The 13,155-nt window shown below is 40.8% G+C and overlaps 1 protein-coding gene across 1 annotated transcript in view; it reads left to right on the plus strand.

The window, feature by feature from the left end:
- The window catches only part of LOC136883266 (delta-like protein 1), a 192,803-nt gene that overhangs the window by 90,097 nt on the left and 89,551 nt on the right, over positions 1 to 13,155 (plus strand). The window lies entirely within an intron of this gene.

Genomic DNA, 13,155 nt, shown 5'->3' on the forward strand with positions numbered 1-13,155 from the left:
GCGACCCATTTACCTGGTAAACACTAGGGTAATCTCCTTTATGAACCGTCTGTTATACTGCCTCACATCCAGCAGTGATAAACAGAGAACTTGTCAAGGTCTAGTAACTTAGGTAAATAAGAAAGGAGTCCTCCGTCTACTAAGAAGAGAAAGAGAAGAATTGTCATTATTATTTATGCTAAATATTTTATAATACATAGGACTATAAGTAATTGATTTTATAAGTTATGCTACATATTATTATTATTATTATTATTATTATTATTATTATTATTATTATTATTATTATTATATTTCCGGGATGCAGTGGAATGCACAGGCGTAAGAAGGTCGCGGGGTGAACGGGTGGACAAAAAAAAGATCAAAGTATAATTTAAAACTCTAAAATTTGAAATTTTATTTCTTTCCCTTCCTTTCTGAAATCTTCTTCTTGTTCTTGTTCTTCTTCTTCTACTTAATTCCTTTTACTCCGGTGTGGAGCGTACGGCGAAAAGGTGGGCGATGCCCCTGTGGGTGGGGGCGGTAGAATAACACACACGGTATCCCCTGCCTGTCGTACGAGGCGACTAAAAGGGGCCTCAGGGGTTCTGAACTTTGGAGCGTGGGCTGGCGACCACGGGGCCCTCAACTGGGTCCTGGCATTGCTTCCACTTACGTGTGTCAGGCTCCTCACTTTCATCTATCCTATCCGACCTCTCTTGGTCAACTCTTTTTCTTCTCCGACCCCGACGCTATTAGGTTTGGGAGGGCTAGGGAGACTTTCATTTTCACGCCCTTCGTGGCCCTTGTCTTCCTTTGGCCGATATCTTCATTTTTCGAAGTGTCGGAACCCTTCCATTTTTCCGTCTGATTAGTGTTATAGGCTATAGAGGATGGTTGCCCAGTTGTACTTCCTCTTAAAACAATAATCATCACCACCACGACCAGAGATGGGCGAAGTTGTTCTTTTTCTGGAACAGTTACGGTTGTTCCTGTTCCGAAAAAATAACAGTTCCAAAATGACAGTTGGATAGACAAGGTGAGCTCGTCGGCTCTTGTAACAATAATGATTAAACTTCAGGTAAACAATAATTTCCAGAACTTGAAGCTCCAAAGTTACAATATTCAAAAGAGCATCTCTGCTCCACACAATTACCTTCTAGGAGACTGAACTCCAAAATTTACAACATTATAGCCTCCCCAAGGCACAATTCTCTTATGCAAATACTAGATAAATCTAGAAAACAGATTTTAGTGCCTTACCCGCTCGACAGTCTGATTATACTTGTATAGGAATAGTTAAAATTTAACAGAGGTAATAAGTGCTCATTCTACATGGTCTTAGTGATCAAAAGAAAAGGTGCAATATATCGGACGTAAGCTAAAATGCTAGGAGGCGAGCCCTTGCACTCCTTTGGAAACACACTTTGAAACACTTAAAACTCTATGTGGGCTTATGGCGCGAAGTTACAGAGAGGTGACATGATGGAGAAAATATTAAGTTCCAAAAGAAGAGATAAAATGTACTACATTTTACAAACTCATTGTCATTCCAATATCAAGTTGAATGGGAATTAAAAGAGGGCGAACACTCTTCATTCTCTAAGTTAGAATAAAGTCCTTAGACTTACTTGAAAATTTACATTGAAAATATGATGTTGAGATTTACATTAAGAAAGAATGTTGAAACATTCCCCTCAAGCCAGCTTTCTGAAACGATCACATAAATAAAAGATGTCTGCCATTACCTTTAGCTGGTGGGCCTTCCGACGACCGGCAAGGCTTTCCCCCTGCCTCCACTACGCACACATTCAAAACTTCTTCACTGGAGCGATGGAAAATACAACATGGCCCAAAAGGTCCCAGCTTTTATAGCGGAGGGGAAGCTTCCAGAACTCTTTAGGCCGAAGCCCTGTACACACCCTCAATTCTGAATGGCTAATTTAATAAATATCCAGCATTTCTGATTAGTTGATAATTTTATGAAGAAGGAAGAGATATCAGTGTTACTAACCTCAGAACACAAAAACAATGTACAAACATTTCAGTTCCGTAAACCTAGAAACAACACATTTCTTTGAAGATTAATTGTCGATCTTCCCACCAGAGGGGGCACATAAGTCGACAGTAGAGACATCTGCAGATAAGGTTCGAAACTTCTTCTGATACACAATTCAAGGTTCATATTACAGATGGCCTTCTAAAAGGCGCTCAGTTTAAATGTTCGGAGTAGGTTTACCTCCGGCACAATTATTATTATTATTATTATTATTATTATTATTATTGTACCGGCTGGTACACCTCTACGCCGTACATTTGAATTTTCCGCCTTAAAGTACTCCTCTACTGGAGAAACACTGAACTTAAAACTGGACCTACTTAAACATTTCCTCTGAAGATGTCACTGTATGAATTTCGACGTGTTTTTGTTTACTATTTATCAAGAAATTTGGACATTCTCTCGTAGATGTCTCTACTAAAAACTATGACCATGCACCCTGGTGCAAAGTGAGGGAACCTTCTTGAAGATATTTTGTACTCATAAGTTTTCTTATTACTAAATTTCGTTCTTTCATTTGTGGGTTGGCAATATTAATCTTTTCTTTCCGCCAGTTTTGAAGTTAGCCAATCAATTATTTCTGTAATTAATTTTCAGCCAATCCCGTATGTCTTCTTCGATTTTGTGTGTAACTGCGTACTGTAACCAATAAAAGCCTGTGGGTGTGTCTTAATTATTCATGGAAGGTCTCGAATCTTCCCCGAGGGTATAAAAACTCCTGATTTTCTTGTCTCTTGGGCACTTCATCAACATCTAACTTAGTGTATGGACGTGTAGCAGGAGGCGGGAAGCGCCTCTTTCTTCAGGCAGCAGTTCTTCAGTAAGATAATGGCCACTTAACATCTTTATTTCTTGCTAGCTCAGCAGTTTAACCCACGGGGAAGGTCCGAGAACCTTTACCATGGAACCTATCTCTATAAACATGTAAATTTCTTCCAGTTTATGTAAATACTTCATATATCTTTAACTGTAAATCGGGGATAGAGAGTGCTTTACCCTCTCGAGCTCCCCTTCATTTTGATTTGAGGTGACTACGTTTTCGTAACCGATTTTCTACTCTTCCATAATGTGTTAAATTTATTCAGTATACGAGTCACCTCCATAGTTTGGGAATAGCCTCTGTTTCATCGGCCTAGTGCCTCTTAGGTTTTAATAAGTTTCATGTAGGAGTGCAAATTCATGCTTCCATTCATTTTTGCATTTTGGGCCATTTACGTAACCTATTCTTTTTCTACTAAGGCCCAGTAGGCTGGGTACAAGATACCCCCGTTTCATGTTGTGTAAGTTGTGCTTTGATGGCAATTTAGGGTAAAGCCTGGTATTGCCTTTAATAGGCTTGGAAAACTGAGAGCGGGTCAGCTCTTTTAAGTATTGGAAATGTGCCTCTAGGAGGCTTGACATTGCTAGGTGGGAGTAAGTGCTCCATATTATTAGGGGATTTCTGCCCTGTGGTAAATATGTGTTTGTGAGCTGAGAGCTCAGTAATCGTAAAATTTGGGCTTGCAGCCCAGATTGTTAAATTGTATCTAAGTATTGGATTTTCCTGGTCGTGTACCTGATTGTCGGTCATTTGTTGACTTGTTGTTATTTGTTAAACTTTGATATTCTATGTGAAAATTGTTAAGTTTCGCTATTTTTGAAAATATAACCTTTAATGCAATTTTAATTCATATCTCGGCCTTGTAGTTAGACCTATTCACCCCGGCACCTTCTTTCACCTCTGCTGTTCCACAGATATCTCGGAACAATTATTATTATTATTATTATTATTATTATTATTATTATTATTATTATTATTATTATCTCTGTACCGGGCGGTACACCTCCACTCCGCTAATTTAAAATGTGCGCCTGTTGAAACTCCTCTGCTGGAGGAAGTCTGAACTTTATTGACGGTATTAATTTTCTATCTTCTCAGAAGATGTCACTACCTGTAAATTTTGGAGTTTTAGAACTGTGTCATTTTTGATGTGTTTTTGTTTCGCTTGAAGTAAGAAGTGTGAACTTTCTCTTCTAGAGGACACTACTGAAGATCTACAATAGTGCAACCTAGTGCGGAGTCAAAGAACTATTTTTTTGGAGAAAATTTAATTTCAAGAGTTTGTTCTTTGTTAAATTTCTCTCTGTCATTGTTTAAGTTGGCAATATTTACCCCTTTCTTCCCCTTGTTATGAATGTATCCAATCCCGAAATTCTTCTATTAATTTCTGACCAATCTGGTGTATCTTCCCCCAACTTGTATCGGTTGCGGGGTCCTACCCAATAAAGAATTTGTGGGAGGGTGTTTTCTTTCCCCTAACGACTAGAACCTTCCGCGAGGGTATATAAACTGCTGATTTTAGGGTCTCCGGGCCACTTCTGTTCCTTCTTTCAGTGTGTTAAGTACATAGCAGGGGGCGGGAAGCGCCTCTTTCTTCGGCAGCGGTCAACAACAAGGTAATGGCCGATTAATAACTTCTTTCTTTGCTAGCTCAGCAGTTTAACTTTCGGGGCGGGTTCTAAGCGTTCAACCATGTAACCTTTTCCTAAAATGTAACTACTCTTTTCATATATTCTCTTTTAAAGCTTCATACTGGGATAGAGAGTGCTAACCCTCTCGAGCTCCCACTCATATTGTTGTGAGGTGAACTTAGTTTTCTCAACCTATTCTTCGTTAACGTAAAACAAATTGTTCTCTTCTTAAGTCACCTCTTTAGTATGGGATTAGCCCTTGTATTAACGGCCTAGGGCCAAGTAGGTCTTAAGCAAAGTGTATTGGGAGTGCAAGTTCGCCTCCTCTCAAATTGTATTTTAGAGGTCATGCATTAACCTTCTTGTCATTTAACAGACCTCAGTAGGTTGGGTATTTTACCCCTGTGTATATGTCCTTGGAGGACAGCTTAAAGGTGGAGTTCGGAGTGGCCTATGATAGGCTTGTATTTTAGGGGGAAATTGCCCTTTCTTGAAAATTGTGTTTCTGCCTCAAGGAGGCTTTTGGGTGTAATTGGAAGCAAATGTTTCTGGCATGTTTGGGGGTTTTCGGCCCCTTTGTTGTATGGTGTTCATTGTAAGGTTGGGCTCATTGCTCAAGAATTATGTTTCTGACTTTTGAAGCCCCAAATGGGGTACCTATGTAAATGTATTTTTCAATCGTGTTTCGGCTACTAAGTACCTGTTCTATTTGTTGTTACCTAATTTTGAAAAGAAAATATAACCTTGTTAAATTTTAAAATTAATTTCACTTTAGTAACTTGAGACCTATTCACCACCCAGCACCTTCTTTCATGCATAACTACCACAAAAAACACGGTAACAATCTCCTCAAGAATTCGATTCCGTATCTCTTCATTCGTGATTAGATCTACCCAACTCACCCTAAGAATTATTCTGTAACACCACATTTCTAATGATTTGAGCTCGTTGTTATCCATGTTTCACGTCCGTACAATGCCGTGGTTCACGCGAAAACATTCAGAAACATCCTCCTAATTCCTATATCAATGTAGAAGTGGGAAAATTTGTTTTCTTAAGAAAGGCCTTCCTTGCTTGTGCTAGTGTACAGTGTGCAATGTATATTCTTACTCTTGCCATCGTTAGTTATTCTTGTTCCCAAGTAACAATATATATCTATTTCATTTAAGACTTCATTTCCTGATCTAATATTTCCTGCATCACCTGCATTCGTTCGACTACACTCCATTACTTTTGTTTTGGGTAAATTCAAATTGTGCTCCTCATGGTATAATATACAGTATATCGTATATACAACAGCTGATCAATTCTGTTGGTTCAAACCATTTTCGAGGGAGTCACTCGAGTTGGTTTCCAAATCTGTTACAGGGTCCGTGAACATTTTCGAGGCGATGCTAGAGTTGGTTCCGACCATTTTCGAGGAGATACCCGAGCTAGTTCCCGACCATTTTCGAGGAGATATTCGAGCTGGTTCTCAAACAATTTCGAGGAGATACTCGAGCTGGTTCCCAAACATTTTCGACGAGATACTTGAGTTGGTTCCCGACCATTTTCGAGGAGATACTTGAGCTGGTTCCCGACCATTTTCGAAGAGATACTCGAGCTGGTTCTCAAACAATTTCGAGGAAATACTCAAGCTGGTTCTCAAACGATTTCGAGGAGATACTCGAGCTGATTCTCAAAAAATTTCGAGGAGATACTCGAGCTGGTTCTCAAACAATTTCGATGAGATACTCGAGCTGGTTCTCAAACAATTTCGATGAGATACTCGAGCTGGTTCTCAAACAATTTCGAGGACATACTCGAGCTGATTCTCAAACAATTTCGAGGAGATACTCGAGCTGATTCTCAAACAATTTCGAGGGGATACTCGAGCTGGTTCTCAAACAATTTCGAGGGGATACTCGAGCTGGTTCTCAAACAATTTCGAGGAGATACTCGAGCTGGTTCTCAAACAATTTCGATGAGATACTCGAGCTGGTTCTCAAACAATTTAGAGGACATACTCGAGCTGGTTCTCAAACAATTTCGAGGAGATACTCGAGCTGATTCTCAAACAATTTCGAGGAGATACTAGAGCTGGTTCTCAAACAATTTCGAGGAGATACTCGAGCTGGTTCTCGAACGATTTCGAGGAGTTACTCGAGCTGGTTCTCAAACGATTTCGAGGAGATACTCGAGCTGATTCTCAAACAATTTCGATGAGATATTCGAGCTGGTTCTCAAACAATTTCGATGAGATACTCGAGCTGATTCTCAAATAATTTCGATGAGATACTCGAGCTGATTCTCAAACAATTTCGAGGACATACTCGAGCTAATTCTCAAATAATTTCGAGGAGATACTCGAGCTGGTTCTCAAACAATTTCGAGAAGATACTCGAGCTGATTCTCAAACAATTTCGAGGAGTTACTCGAGCTGGTTCTCAAACAATTTCGAGGAGATACTCGAGCTGGTTCTCAAACGATTTCGAGGAGTTACTCGAGCTGGTTCTCAAACGATTTCGAGGAGATACTCGAGCTGATTCTCAAACAATTTCGATGAGATATTCGAGCTGGTTCTCAAACAATTCCGATGAGATACTCGAGCTGATTCTCAAACAATTTCGATGAGATACTCGAGCTGGTTCTCAAACAATTTCGAGGAGATACTCGAGCTGATTCTCAAACAATTTCGAGGAGTTACTCGAGATGATTCTCAAACAATTTCGAGGAGATACTCGAGCTGGTTCTCAAACAATTTCGAGGAGTTACTCGAGCTGGTTCCCAAACATTTTCGAGGAGATACTCTAGATGGTTCCCGACCATTTTCGAGGAGATACTCGAGCTGGTTCTCAAACAATTTCGAGGAGATACTCGAGCTGGTTCCCGACCATGTTCGAAGAGATACTCGAGTTAATTCCCCACCACTTTCGAGGAGATACTCGAGTTGGTTCCCGACCATTTTCGAGAAGACTCGAGTTGATTCCCGACTATTTTCGAGGAGATGCTCGAATTGATTCTCGACTATTTTCGAGGAGATACTCGAGTTAGTTCCCGACTATTTTCGAGAAGACTCGAGTTGATTCCCGACTATTTTCGAGAAGATACTCGGGTTGATTCCCGACTATTTTCGAGGAGATACCCGAGTTGATTCCCGACTATTTTCGAGGAGATACTCGAGTTGATTCCCGACTATTTTCGAGGAGATACTCGAGTTGATTCCCGATCATTTTCGAGGAGATACTCGAGTTCGTTCCCAACAATTTTCGAGGAGATACTCGAGTTGATTCCCAGACCTGTTAGTTGGGTCCCAAACATTTTCTATAATAATCGCATGATCTCCGGTATGCAGACATTTTCATTTGACGCCATCTGGCTTTCTGCTCGTTAATTTCGACGTTCCATTTTACCCTAGGCCCACTAGATGGCCGAGGAAATCGAATCTCTCTTGGGCATCTATGGCTGAGTTTTAATAAATTTTGTCGGGTGAACACCAAATTTGTCACCAGAGATCTTTTACATGCCGACATCGTACGACATGGGTGATGTTTCCGCTCTTTAAAGATCCGACTATCACTATCGGATTTGAACCCGTCATCTTGTGACGCGGAGGTCGACACTCTACCACTGGTCCAATGATACTAATGTCATCACCGGGCGAGTTGGCCGTGCGCGTAGAGGCGCGCGGCTGTGAGCTTGCATCCGGGAGATAGTAGGTTCGAATCCCACTATCGGCAGCCCTGAAGATGGTTTTCCGTGGTTTCCCATTTTCACACCAGGCAAATGCTGGGGCTGTACCTTAATTAAGATCACGGGCGCTTCCTTCCAATTCCTAGGCCTTTCCCATCCCATCGTCGCCATAAGACCTATTTGTGTCGGTGCGACGTAAAGCCCCTAGCAAAAAACAAAACCTAATGTCATCAACATTCAATATATGTAATGTGAAAAACGCGCCTACACACAAGCCCCTTGTGCATAATTAATTAAAATGATCGTATTTTCTTAAAATATAGTATCATGAATATTTCTATATATTAAAAGAGTTTACTAAAAACAGCTTGCCCATTCTACTGGACCTATTTGCTTCATTTCTGCTTTATTCTCTCCGAAATTACCTGACGGTGAATCATGAGACATTGATAGGTCTCTACGTTCAACACACTTTGAGTAATCATAACATCAAATCATTTAATGATCACTCCAATAAATGCAGGCGAAGGCTTACCCTAACATTCTGTACTTAGCAGGTTGCTACGCGACTCACACTTTCATCATTTTGATATATTTGATTTTCATCCTTAGTAATATCATTGCATGCGACCATGTTTGATTACTACCTGTTATGGCAGAGAATACACTAGAGTCCCGTTAATCCGAAAGTCCGGTTAATCCGAACCCCGTTAATCTGAAAGTCCGGTTAATCCGAACTGAAATATTCATTTTTTTTAAGTTATCCTTATTGAAATGAAAGACCATATTATAGAATGAAGATTTACTTGCATTTTTAGTCATATTTTACTAGAATAACTTAATGTAAACATAAATACACATCACAAACCATCAATCACTGGGCGTTCATCTTTACAAAGTCTGTTAGTTTCTTTTGCCCTGGTGATTGGAACCTACTCGAAGATGCAGTGTTAAATCAGAATCTCATAAATATCACATCAATGGGCGTAGTAGAGGAGTGTTGTTCGACGTAGCGTACGGCAAGTTCTAGGCGGCCGCGGCATCTGAATATGAGACTAGTGTAAACCGTTACCGTATTTTAACAGTTTTAGGAGACAACTTTTAACCTAGTTTTTGTCGTTTTCTTCTCTACGGGTTCTTAACTACCCTACTGTAATGTTATACAGTTTTTTTTTTAATTTAACTGCTGAATACTGGGCTTTTCAAATTACAGTATGTAGCCTACTGTACTGTATTATAGAAACTATTTTCCTCAGACGGTTGAGGCGCTGGCCTTCTGTCCCCAACTTGGCAGGTTCGATCCTGGCTCAGTCTGGTGGTACTTGAAGGTGCTCAAATACGTCAGCCTCGTGTAAATAGATTTACTGGCACGTAAAAGAACAACTGCCGGAGAAAATCCCGACACCTAGGCGTCTCCGGAAACCGTAAGAGTAGTTAGTGGGACGTAAAAACAATAACATTATTATTATAAAATATTTTCCGGTTAATCCGAAAATTTCGTAATCCCAACAGACTCCGGTCCCAATTAGTTCGGATTAACGAGACTCTACTGTATATACTTTCTCTGATCGCGGAAGAGCACCATTCCCTGCTAGATACTCTTTAATTCTCGGAACTTACCCAGCTTCCAGATATGTTCAACAGATGGCAGTGCGTTCCTGTTAAGGCAAGTTACATGCTGCTAAGAGAAAAAATCTACGTACAAATAGACCCCATCATGATATATGCCTTAGACATTGTGTGAACACCTATCGAACGTAGTTACACTAGGAAGATTGGAGGCCATGCATATTAAAGAGGTTCTCTGCCTGGTAAAGAAAAACAACCTCTCTTTCGAAACTAACTTATAAGCTCACAAGACAACTGTTTTCTATAGAACTGCGATTTAAAATACCATTGCCTTCACAGTAGGCCCTAGCACACTTCGCATCAAGAACTGCAGGATCATAAAAGCGAATATATGGATATATTTTTACCAAACAGACTGCATGATGACGTCAGAAGGGATGATTTCTGACTACGAACTGCGGTGCTTCTTATTAAATATTCATAAAACCATTGAAAATGTCAGGCAAAACAATTTGACTACGACGGGCTTATCAAGACGAGTTATCTGAACTATTTATGACGAATACTGTGGAGCAATGCGCGTCCTCTGGTTTGAGTAAGAAAGTTTCAAGCCCCAAAGCTTAAGGAAATCAAATCGATAAAGAAGTAATATCACGAATACTTTCCTGGCGATATAGTTCAGGTATACTAAAGTTGTACATGAGCAGAGATGACTGGTATTAACTGAGCGACATCTGGCGTGCTATTATAACATGTGCGGAACGGAATCGGTCAAGGCAGAGTACAACTCGAATACCATCTCGTAATACCGCAAGGAAATAAGAACGCGCGTCAGAGAGTGCTTAGCGACCATCATGATGATGTTGCGAGATGAAGCGGAAGCCGTGGTGGTGGTGAATACTAGACTCCAGACTTATATGCAGTAATAGGTTAGAATACAAACTAATTTGGTTATTAGGAAGTGTCGTCTAGCCCGTTCATCCGTTATGTAGAAAGTGTAACATAAATTCTAGGGTTCTGATGGGCCGTGCCCCTAAAGTTTATGCAAGACTCATAACATAGCCGTTGTACAGTTTGGACTATACTAGTTACTCGTTTCAATAAGATTGTATTCTAACCTATTACTGCCTAAAATAGCGGACTCCAGTCTTAAGACGAAGTACAGCTGTGCAACCATCCTCTATTAACAAACACTAATCAGACGGAAAAAAATGAAGGAGGTCCGACAATTCGAAGAATGAAGGTGTCGGCAATAGAAGGAGAAGATGCCAGGTCTGTCCCAAATATTCTTGCAAAAGTTGCTATTGTCGTGCTGTCAAGGTACCGGGGAATCATCCTGTGGAAGGAAGCAGTGAAATACCTCCACGGAAAGAAGTGACTTGGAGGAAAATTAGCGGGCTCTCATCAACTTGAGAACTTTCGTGGCAACCATAGGGACTCAGACTGAGTCTGACATTATTTATAATCCAGTCGTCTCCTCCTCCTATTTCTCCTAATAATAATAATAATAATAATAATAATAATAATAATAATAATATGCCAACCTCTGTGGTGTAGTGGTTAGCATGATTGACTGCCACCCCCGGAGGCTCACGTTCGATTCTCGGCTCTGCCACGAAATTTTGAAAACTGGTACGAGGGCTGGAACGGGGTCCGCTCAGCCTCGGGAAGTCAACTGAGTAGAGGAGGGTTCGATTCCCACCTCAGCCATCCTCGAAGTGGTTTTCCGTGATTTCCTATTTCTCCTCCAGGCAAATGCCGGGATGGTACCTAACTTAAGGCCACGGCCGCTTCCTTCCCTCTTCCTTGTCTATCCTTTCCAATCTTCTCATCTCCCGCAAGGCTCCTGTTCAGCATAGCAGGTGAGGCGCCTGGCCGAGGTAGTTGTCCTCCCCCCCGTTCCTCAGCTGCATCCCCCCAACCCGAAGTCTCGCGCTCCAGGACACTGCCCTTGAGGTGGTAGAGATGGCATCCCTGGTTGAGTCCGAGGGAAGAATCTACCCTAGACGGTAAACGTATTAAGAAAGAAAGGAAGAAAGAAAGAAAGAAAGAAAGAAAGAAAGAAAGAAAGAAAGAAAGAAAGAAAGAAAGAAAGAAAAATAATGAATATACCGGGCTGAGTAGCTGAGGCGCCGGTCTTCTGACCCCAACTTGGCAGGTTTGATCCTGGCTCGGTCAGGCGGTATCTGAAGGTGCTCGAATACATCAGCCTCGTGTCGGTAGATTTACGACACGTAAAAAACTCCTGCGGGACTAAATTCCGGCACCTCGGCGTCTCTGAAAACCGTAAAAGTAGTTAGTGGGACGTAAAGCCAATAATAATAATAATAATAATAATAATAATAATAATAATAATAATAATAATAATAATAATAATAATAATAATAATAATAATAATAATAATAATACCGAGTAACTGGCTGCGTATTTTGGCTCACGTAGGTGTCAGCTTGCATTATGGGGATAGGAGGTTTGAATCCCACTGTCGGCAGCCCTGAAGATGCTTTTCGTGGTTTCCCATTTTCACAGAAATGAAATGCTGGGGCTGTACCTTAATTCAGGCTACGGTCACTTCCTTCCCACTTCTAGCCCTTTTCTCTCCCATCGTCGCCGTAAGACCAATCTGTGGCGGAAGGACGTAAAGCAAATTCTACAAAATATTAAAAAAAATGACACAGTTCAGAACAAAATGTAGCTTCCACCGAAGTCTCAGTCTAGTACTGGAAGCTGCAGAGTTATTTAACCTGGTACTGATTTCTGCGGTAGGCGAGTAAATCCCAATAATTAATAATCAATAATTAGTAGTCTCACTTTTAAACACCTCAGCTTACTTAAAAGGAATAAGAAGAACGTTCTTCCTGATGAAAAAAAGCACAAATATACTCCGTAGTCTAGAGGTAGGATCCCATAGGATACTGATGTACTAGTTCCCTTGGGTGTGATTTGCGCCGAGAGAATATGAAAACTCGCTTCGGAAGTGAGCCACTCAATTTGGAGGAGATGCAATTGTGTAATATACTACCAGTAACCTTACTTATTCTTCCTGGTTCATTTCCAAAAGTTACTACGGTCTGGTCCAGCTTTACGACCGGATGCTCTTCTTGACGCCTATCCTGTATGGAGGGACTTATTCACTATTCACTTCTGCGGCGGATGGTTGGATGAGGTGACGTAACGGAATATGAACGGAAGTGTGTTGAGGAATTAACCATATGTAGTCAAAATCCATGGTCCGATCAGGAATCGAACACAACGGAGGATTCAGACAAGGAAATGTAAAAATTGAATACCACAGACTACGCTCGTGAGGGTATGCTAATTATTTGCTGGTATACACAGAAAAATGAACATAACTCTTCTTCTTCCATGGATTTTCACACACCTGCGTGCGAACTACGCAGCGCATGTGTATATTTCCATGTTTT

This window comes from Anabrus simplex, chromosome 11 (genome assembly GCF_040414725.1).
Source record: "Anabrus simplex isolate iqAnaSimp1 chromosome 11, ASM4041472v1, whole genome shotgun sequence".
In the NCBI taxonomy this organism is placed as follows: Eukaryota; Metazoa; Arthropoda; class Insecta; order Orthoptera; family Tettigoniidae; genus Anabrus; species Anabrus simplex.